This window comes from Nothobranchius furzeri, chromosome 14 (assembly GCF_043380555.1).
Source record: "Nothobranchius furzeri strain GRZ-AD chromosome 14, NfurGRZ-RIMD1, whole genome shotgun sequence".
Classification (NCBI taxonomy): domain Eukaryota; kingdom Metazoa; phylum Chordata; class Actinopteri; order Cyprinodontiformes; family Nothobranchiidae; genus Nothobranchius; species Nothobranchius furzeri.
The window spans coordinates 49,360,814-49,368,723 of NC_091754.1; positions in this window are offsets into that span (position 1 = coordinate 49,360,814).

A 7,910-nucleotide genomic window follows, 5' to 3' on the forward strand; every position below is an offset into this window, starting at 1 on the left:
AGAGTGTCTATCAGCCATCAACAGCTGGCTAGAAGATAACTTCCTTCAGTTAAACTCTGAAAAGACTGAATGTCTGATCATTGCCCCTGAGAGCATGGTTCCCCTGATTAGTCTAAAACTTGGTCATTTATCCTCTGCCGTCAAGACAAACTTAAGGAATTTGGGTGTTATTTTTGACTAATCAGTGTCTCTTGAAGGCCACTCAAAAACATTGGTCCAAAACTGTTTTTATCATTTAAGAAATATCTCCAAACTGCGAAGGTTGGTGTCAAAACATGAACTTGAAATGGTTCTCCATGCCTTTATCTCCTCCCATCTAGAGTACTGTAACACACTCTTCACATGTTTTACCAAAAAAGTCCTTGACCGCCTTCAGTTGGTCCAGAACTCTGCAGCGAGGCTCCTAACTGGAGCAAACAGAAGAGCACACATCACTCCTATTCTGATGTCTCTGCACTGGTTACCCGTTAACTTTAGAGTTCATTTTAGAATCCTGACTATAACTTTCAGGGCTCTACACGGTCAAGCTCCTCTCTATATTACTGAACTGTTAAAGCCTTATGCTCCAACCCAGCCCTCAGGTTCAACCCACCAGAACCTTCTAGAAGTTCCAAAGACCAGATAAAAAAGTCAAGGTGATGCTCCTTCCAGACTGTTGCACCCCGACGTTGGAATGATCTTCCTTTATCCTTACGTAGCATTGACAGTCTGGACACTTTTAAAAAACAGCTAAAGACCCTTTTATTTAAAGCTGCTTTTACCTAAACCTTTTATTTTCTTATTTTTAACTCTAATCTTTCATCTGTTTATGAAAAAGTATATTTTAATGACTTTATTTTCTGATGTTAATCTAATTCTGTTTTGAGAGCATTTTGATTTTATGATGTTAATCCATTTATGATTTCATGACTTTGTTTTATTTTGTTTTGATCTATGTGAAGCACTTTGTGATTCTATGTCTGTGATAAGTGCTATAGAAATAACATTTACTTACTTACTACTTACTAACATTCCGATTACGGGGCAAGCGCTTAACTCCACTGTTTGAATAAAAAGGAAGATATTTACCTTCCTATTATTTAGATTTTGGCAATGGTAAAAACTCATTATCTCCTTTTACAGCACAGAACTACGTGGGGCAGCAGTAGCTCCGAACGTTGAGCAGCTTCGATCCCAGCTCAGGAAGTGGAATTGTTAGTTAGGACCTAAAAGCAGGTGAGAGCAGTCACAGGAAGCAAACTGCAGGTGAAAATAACTGACCTATTTGAATAATGGCAGGTAGGATGAGAGGAAGACAAGACGAGGATCTGACACAGATCAGCACAAACAGAGATACATGGGGATGATCAGGGAAACAGGTGGGGACGGTAATGAGGGCCAGGTGAGTTCAATCAACACTAAAAAGGGAGACGAGGCCACAGGAGCAGATCCTGACACAACATTTTACCGTCTGGTTTTTATTTTTTTACAGTATTTGGCTCAAATGTGTGAATTGTTGGACAATTTGGTATGAATTATACCAGAAAACAAGCTTAACATTAAAACGTATCACAGCTTTTTACTATTTTTTAGGTTAATTCTGCTGTAGGAACCAGTTCCAAGACCTGTGAAATATTACAATGTTGCAGACTGACCAGCAGATGGCACTAGACACTAAGGTATAATCAGAGAATCCTCACGACTAAAATGAAATCATTCAGGCGGCAAAGAAAACAACTCCTGAATGTGTCACAAAATCACAACATTATTAACAACATCTGACAGCTCCATTAAAGCCCACAACTGACTGGTGACACCGTCCTTTAGCAATAGCATGCCTCCTCCACTTAAGGGGGTAATTTCCAACTCAGAGATTCACAAATGCATCATCCGGTGGTGATGAGAGGGTTTAAGCTCTCCCACTCACACCGTAAAGTCTGGGTTTTAGTAGGAAGTGAAGTGACTCAAAAGCCACCTGTCAGATCCGTCCTGTCTCCCAGGATGAATAAATTACTCTTAGGAAAAAAGTGGACTTGTGAGGAAAAATGTGGGGGAAACAGGATGAAAGAGCTTGTGATGTGTTGTGTGGGCTTACACTCACTCAGAAAAAAAAAGAGCTAAATCTTATCGTTTAGAGGCTTCACAAAGGGAATAAAGAGCTGCTAATCTGCTTCATCTCCCCGGCTCTTTTGTGAGAGTGGAAATGGACCTTCTGTCCATCGGCTGCTCGTCACACGCTCTTTTGTCCCGCTTTGGATGTGACGGCCTGCCCATCACAAACCTCATCTCGCTCCTCTCTTTGTGGAGACATCATCGGCCCTTTAGCTGTGTCTCATTCTCATTTCTTTGTTTGCTGCCAGACACGCTTAGGTGAAGAGGGGCGAGGAGAAGATGGATGCACGTGCCAATCTAATCCGCTGATTCAATGAGAACGGAATATTGGTGGCGTTGGGAGTGCTACATCCAATCTTATTAGTACAGAGGGCGATCAATGGAGTTTTTCGATTCTGCTGAATGTAGTTTTCACTGAAACACTCAGCAGGAACAGCTCGCTTCTTCACCCAACACACTGCTGGATGACCTTTAACCCTCACCAGTCACTCAAGGATTTTATGTTTGTGTAGTTTTTATAAACACGGAGTATCTTCTATTTAAACAAACATACGTGCATAGATGTACACCCTTTGCTCGATTAAAACGCAGACCAAGAGGACAGAGTGATGTTTGAAAACAAACATCCTCGTCTCTCAGAGGTTGGAGTTGAACCATCCGACCCTCACAGCCCATCGATAGTACCTCAGCCACCTTTCCTGCTGCACAGATGATAACATCTGCTGTCGAACTGCTCTTGACAAATACAAAAGAGCTCTTCTCTTCTCCACTGCGACTGAGCCAAACCCCCTTTGCAGTCAGAGACAGAGGTGAATGTGCTGGAGAGGACTCAGAAACTGATGGAGGACAGCATGTTGAAGATAACGTAGCTGAAGAAACCAGTTTGTAAACGGGATTCCGTCACAGATAAAGAGACAAAGAAGTATTGCTGCTGAAGTGACATGTTTACATGTTTACATGGTGCAGGTTCAATAAATCCCGCTCTAAAAATAAACTTTTACTTACTTACTTACACTGCAGTGCTCCCTGGTGGTGGCTAAATGCTAACACAGCAGTGTCCGCCAAAGACGCAAAAACATATTTTTTTCACAAATGGAGGCAACAAAAATACATTTTAATTGTCAGCATGGAGGAAAAAAAAACAGAAAACTGTTCTACCAACGGGCTGCGTAACGACATATCTGAGGTGGTTGTCTGTAGAACTGGAGCTCCACAGGGTAAGGTGTCCTCACCCTTTTTCTTCAACTACAACACCAGCAGCTGTCACCTCCAGAAGTTCTCTGATGACTTGGCCATTGTCGGCTGTGTGTTTGAGGGGAATGAGCTGGAGTACAGGTCAGTCATCATGGACTTTGTGGACTTGTGTGAGGGTAAGCACCTTCGCTTGTACACCAGTAAGACAAAGGAAATGGTGACTGACTTCCAGAGAAACACCCATCCTCACTCACCAGTAAACATCCAGGGTGCAGACATTGAGCTGGTGGACACCTTTAGGTACCTGGGTGTTCACCTCAACAGCAAACTGAACTGCTCCAACATCACAGATGTATAAGAAAGGCCAAAGCCACCTCGACCTCCTGAGGAGGCTGAGGTCCTTTGGAGTTAATTCCTAGCTGCTAAAATATTTTTATCACTCTGTTGGTGGCTTTGTTATTCCCTCTGTGGTCTGTTGGGGTTGCAGGCAGCTGTGATTGAGACAGGAAGAGACTGAACAAGCTAGTTCACAAAGCTAGCTTGGTTCTGAGCTGCCCACTAGATTCAGTTGAGAAGACGTGTGAAAGGAGGATGCTGGGGAAGCTTACCTCCATGTTAGAAAAACCCTCCCAGCCACTGCATTCTACTGTGGAGGCCATGAACAGCTCCTTCAGAGGCAGACTGAGACATCCCAGATGTGAAACAGAATGCTGCCACAGGTCATTATCGCCTCTGCAGTAAGAGTGTTTAATTCCTCAGTTTAACTGGTACTAGCGTTATCCAATCACACGCTAACATCGGTGCTAGTGGGTAGTGACCGAACAAACAAGATCGCGGATACAAGCAGCCAAAAGGAGTTTTCTCCGCAGTGTGGCTGGGCTCTCCCTTAGAGATCGGGTGAGAAACTAGGTGATGCGGGAGGGGCTCGGAGTAGATCTGTAGCTTCTCCATGTCAAGAGGAACCAGTGGAGGTGGTTCTGGCATCTAGTTAGGATGCTTCCTGGAATCCTCCCTGGTGAGGTTTTCCGGGAGACCTAAATGGAAATTCAGGACATGCTGGAGGGACTATGTCTGATGGCTGGCCAGGGAACGTCTTGGGATTCCTCTAGAGGAGCTGGCCCAAGTGGCTGGGGAGAAGAAAGTCTGGGCCACCCTGCTTAGCCTGCTGCCCCTGCGCCCCGACTCAAGATAAGCGGCCAAAAAATGGACGGGTGGATGGATTTGATCAACTTCAGATGCTTTCAGGTGTGTGTGTAAGGCCTCCTATTGTGAAGGATTGCAAGAAATTGTTTGAGTTTGACACAACTAGATTTAGTTTTTATAGATTGCTCAGCATCAACGCCTTTCATTTCAACACAACCTCCATTTCCCCTTCTTAGATGTCATTATAAGCATTTATTTTCAAAATTAATCATGCAAACATGAATCCAAGAGGATATAACTACTAAAAGGAACATCATTAAGTATGAATATGTATGACATAGATGGATATGAACATATGGACAATCTGAAATATAATCTGAGAGTGTATGAAACTCTCCGGTATTATATTTTTGGTGTTTTTAGAGTAAAAAAATCATTGTAATTTACATATTACTGCAGGTAAAACTCTATTACAGCCAGGTTTGTAGATGTAAAGGAGTGCTCAACACCACCAGTGATGAAGGCTTTGACGACTGAAACCTGTTCCTCACGGCCTCCAACAGGCCGATGCATGTGACCTCCAAACACTTTAATTTAACTTTATTCAAATCCACAAACCTGAACGATGGAGCTGCAGCAGCAAAAATGTGACCATGGCTTCTTCTGGACATCAGGAGTCTGCTGATGAAACTGGAAAAACTGAGACATCTATCCGATCAGTCGAAACAGCTGTGCTGTGACCTAGATTTTCTGGTGACTGTTGGTTGAGCTGCACTGAAAACCAGTATTGTGTGCCAAAGCAAGCTCAAGCTGTTATTTATATGCATTATTATGCACCGTATAGTTTGTGGGTGTTTGAAAAATACATGGGATTTCAGGGCCATATTTGTCAGGGAAACAAAAGCAGCATGCATACTTAAAAAATGCAAAAACACAACCTGATTCCCTTTTGTGTTTGTTAAAAAAAGGGGAAATATAGATGTGAATAGATAGTGGAAAATTAAACTTATTGGGAAAAAAAAATCAGCTGCCAAGAATTAGTCAAACCACATGGTGAAGTAGATTATGTAGTCCTGCGTTTTGTTTTGGAGTTTGCCAATGTTTTCTGCATTTGATGCAATGTTGAGATGATTTTAGGTTATTTTTCCACCATGAACACATACAGACTTGATCCTGAAACTTTGCATGCAAAATCCAAACATACAGTGTAAGTAAACAATCAAATATGTAAAAAAAAATAGACCAAAACACTCCAAATGTTGGAAATTTTTGCAAGAATTTATGTTAGACAGGACAACTCTTCCTTCTATTAGCTAGTGTATAAACTATAGATCAATTACAGAAATAATGGCAAAAGTGACTCAACAAATTTAAAGAAGTGGATTAATTGTTTAATTAATACATTTACAGTGGTCTCTAGAAGGAATGAATGCCTTGCAGGCAGAACTCAGGGCTCAAAACAGTCCACGAACCCGTGTCTCAGCAGGCCAAGTCTGCGACATCACAGCTAGGGTGTTTCTCAATGTCAAGGCACCTGGCCTAGCAAGGCGATGTCTTGCGAGGCCAGGTGCCTTGCTTACGAGGACATTGTCCTTCCTTGGTAAAAGGAAACGGTTAAATGGAACAGACTTACATCACGTGACTGCGGCGGTCTTGTAACGTCACGTGACACGGGAGATAATTATATTTTATACGTTTCAATATAAATATATAACAGGCTTTTACTTTTAAAATTGTGTATATATTTGTTAAATTAAATATGTCAGTGAGTTACTACTTGCTAGCCACCGAAGCTGTAACTACTATGTTGTATCGTGAGCTGATTGCTGGTTAGTCAAGAATGATACCAGGATGGAACTATTCGGCCGCCAACTGGTGCGCCCGTTTATTCAACTTGCTCGTCGCAACACACAACCCTCTCTCCGCCGTTTCAGACCACAGCGCCCCCACCTGTCCACAACCTGAGAACCACTGTAATATATAACATACTCCTCCCCACTAAAACAAAACGTCCCCGGCAACCCAAGTCCAACAACACAAGAGACCAGAAAACAGCCACAGAACCACAATTTTTTTTAAAATATCTTAGGGAATGAGGTAGACTACTCAAACCCTGACCATCCAGGCTTTGCAGGTGTTCCTCATCCGTTTTGCCAGTTATGAGGATTTAATCTAAATAGCACTGTACGTCATTCAGTCCACTTAAGATCTGCTCCATTGCGTGCTGGAAAAGAGCTGGGGCAGAAGTGATACCGAAAAGTAGTCTTTTGTATCGGTAGAGGCCCTTATGAGTTACAATCGTCAGTATTTCCTGGGAGCTGTCATCCACTTGCATCTGTAAGTATGCCTGATTTAGGTCAACCTTACTGAATTTCCTTTCACCCACCAGGCTTGCAAATAGATCATCAATGTGCGGAAGTGGATACTGTTCTACTTCCAAAACGGGATTGACAGTCACCATGAAATCCCTACAGATTCTCACAGAATCATCCCGTTTCATAACGGGTACAATTGGGGTGGCCCAGCTACTCTGACTAACAGCTTCCAACACCCCGTTTTCGACTAGGGATTGCAGTTCGGCTTCGACCTTTGGTCTGATTGCATAAGGAACAGATCTCGCTTTTAAAAACTTGGGTTTGCTTCTCGGTTTGAATGCACAGTGTTACTGGTGTTACTTTCATACTCCCCAGTTTCTCTTGGAAAACAGCAGTGTGTCTGTCGAGCACCTAGCGATGGGTACAGAATTCGGTACTTTTTAAGGTACTGACCGAATTCCATAGTACCGATTCACGTCACGTGTGTCATGACTCCCATGCCTCGTTTCGGTACCCGCCCTTCGTAACGAGAACTTGCCTAGACAGCTGCGCATGCGCAAGAGCGTTATGTCGTTGGTCGCTGCGAGCCAGTTATAAACAGAGCAGCATGGTAGAAAGAACGCACGCTAAAGCTTGGGTCCACTTCACTAAATGTGATGGGTAACTGGGTGATGATGAAACCAGCGACAACAATCTAAGTGAGACATCCTCATCTTAATCTGCTCCGGTAGGTAAATAAAATGTTTAAGATAACGTTAACTTGATTTGTTAGCTTCCGTTCCACTAATGGTGCGTTCGCTTTCTCCTCAAAACTCCGAATTTCTGGCTAGAAGAACATGAACGCGCTCTGAAGTTTGGCTTCACTTTACTAAATGCGACGGGTGATTGGGTGAAGATGAAATCAGCTACAACAATCTAAGTGTGAGGCATCATTGTTTTAATCTGCTCCAGCAGCTAAATAAACTGTTTAAGATAACGTTAGCTTGATAAATTAGCTTCCATTGCCACCATTGTTATCAGCTAATGGTGCGTTCACTTTCTCCTCGGAAATTCTAACTTCCCAGTAGGAAAAATCAAATGAAAAGGATGGCAAAAGGAATGAAGATACACAGTAAATTTAGTTCACAGTAAAGATTTTTGCTTCGGTTTAATTATCAGCTTATAAAA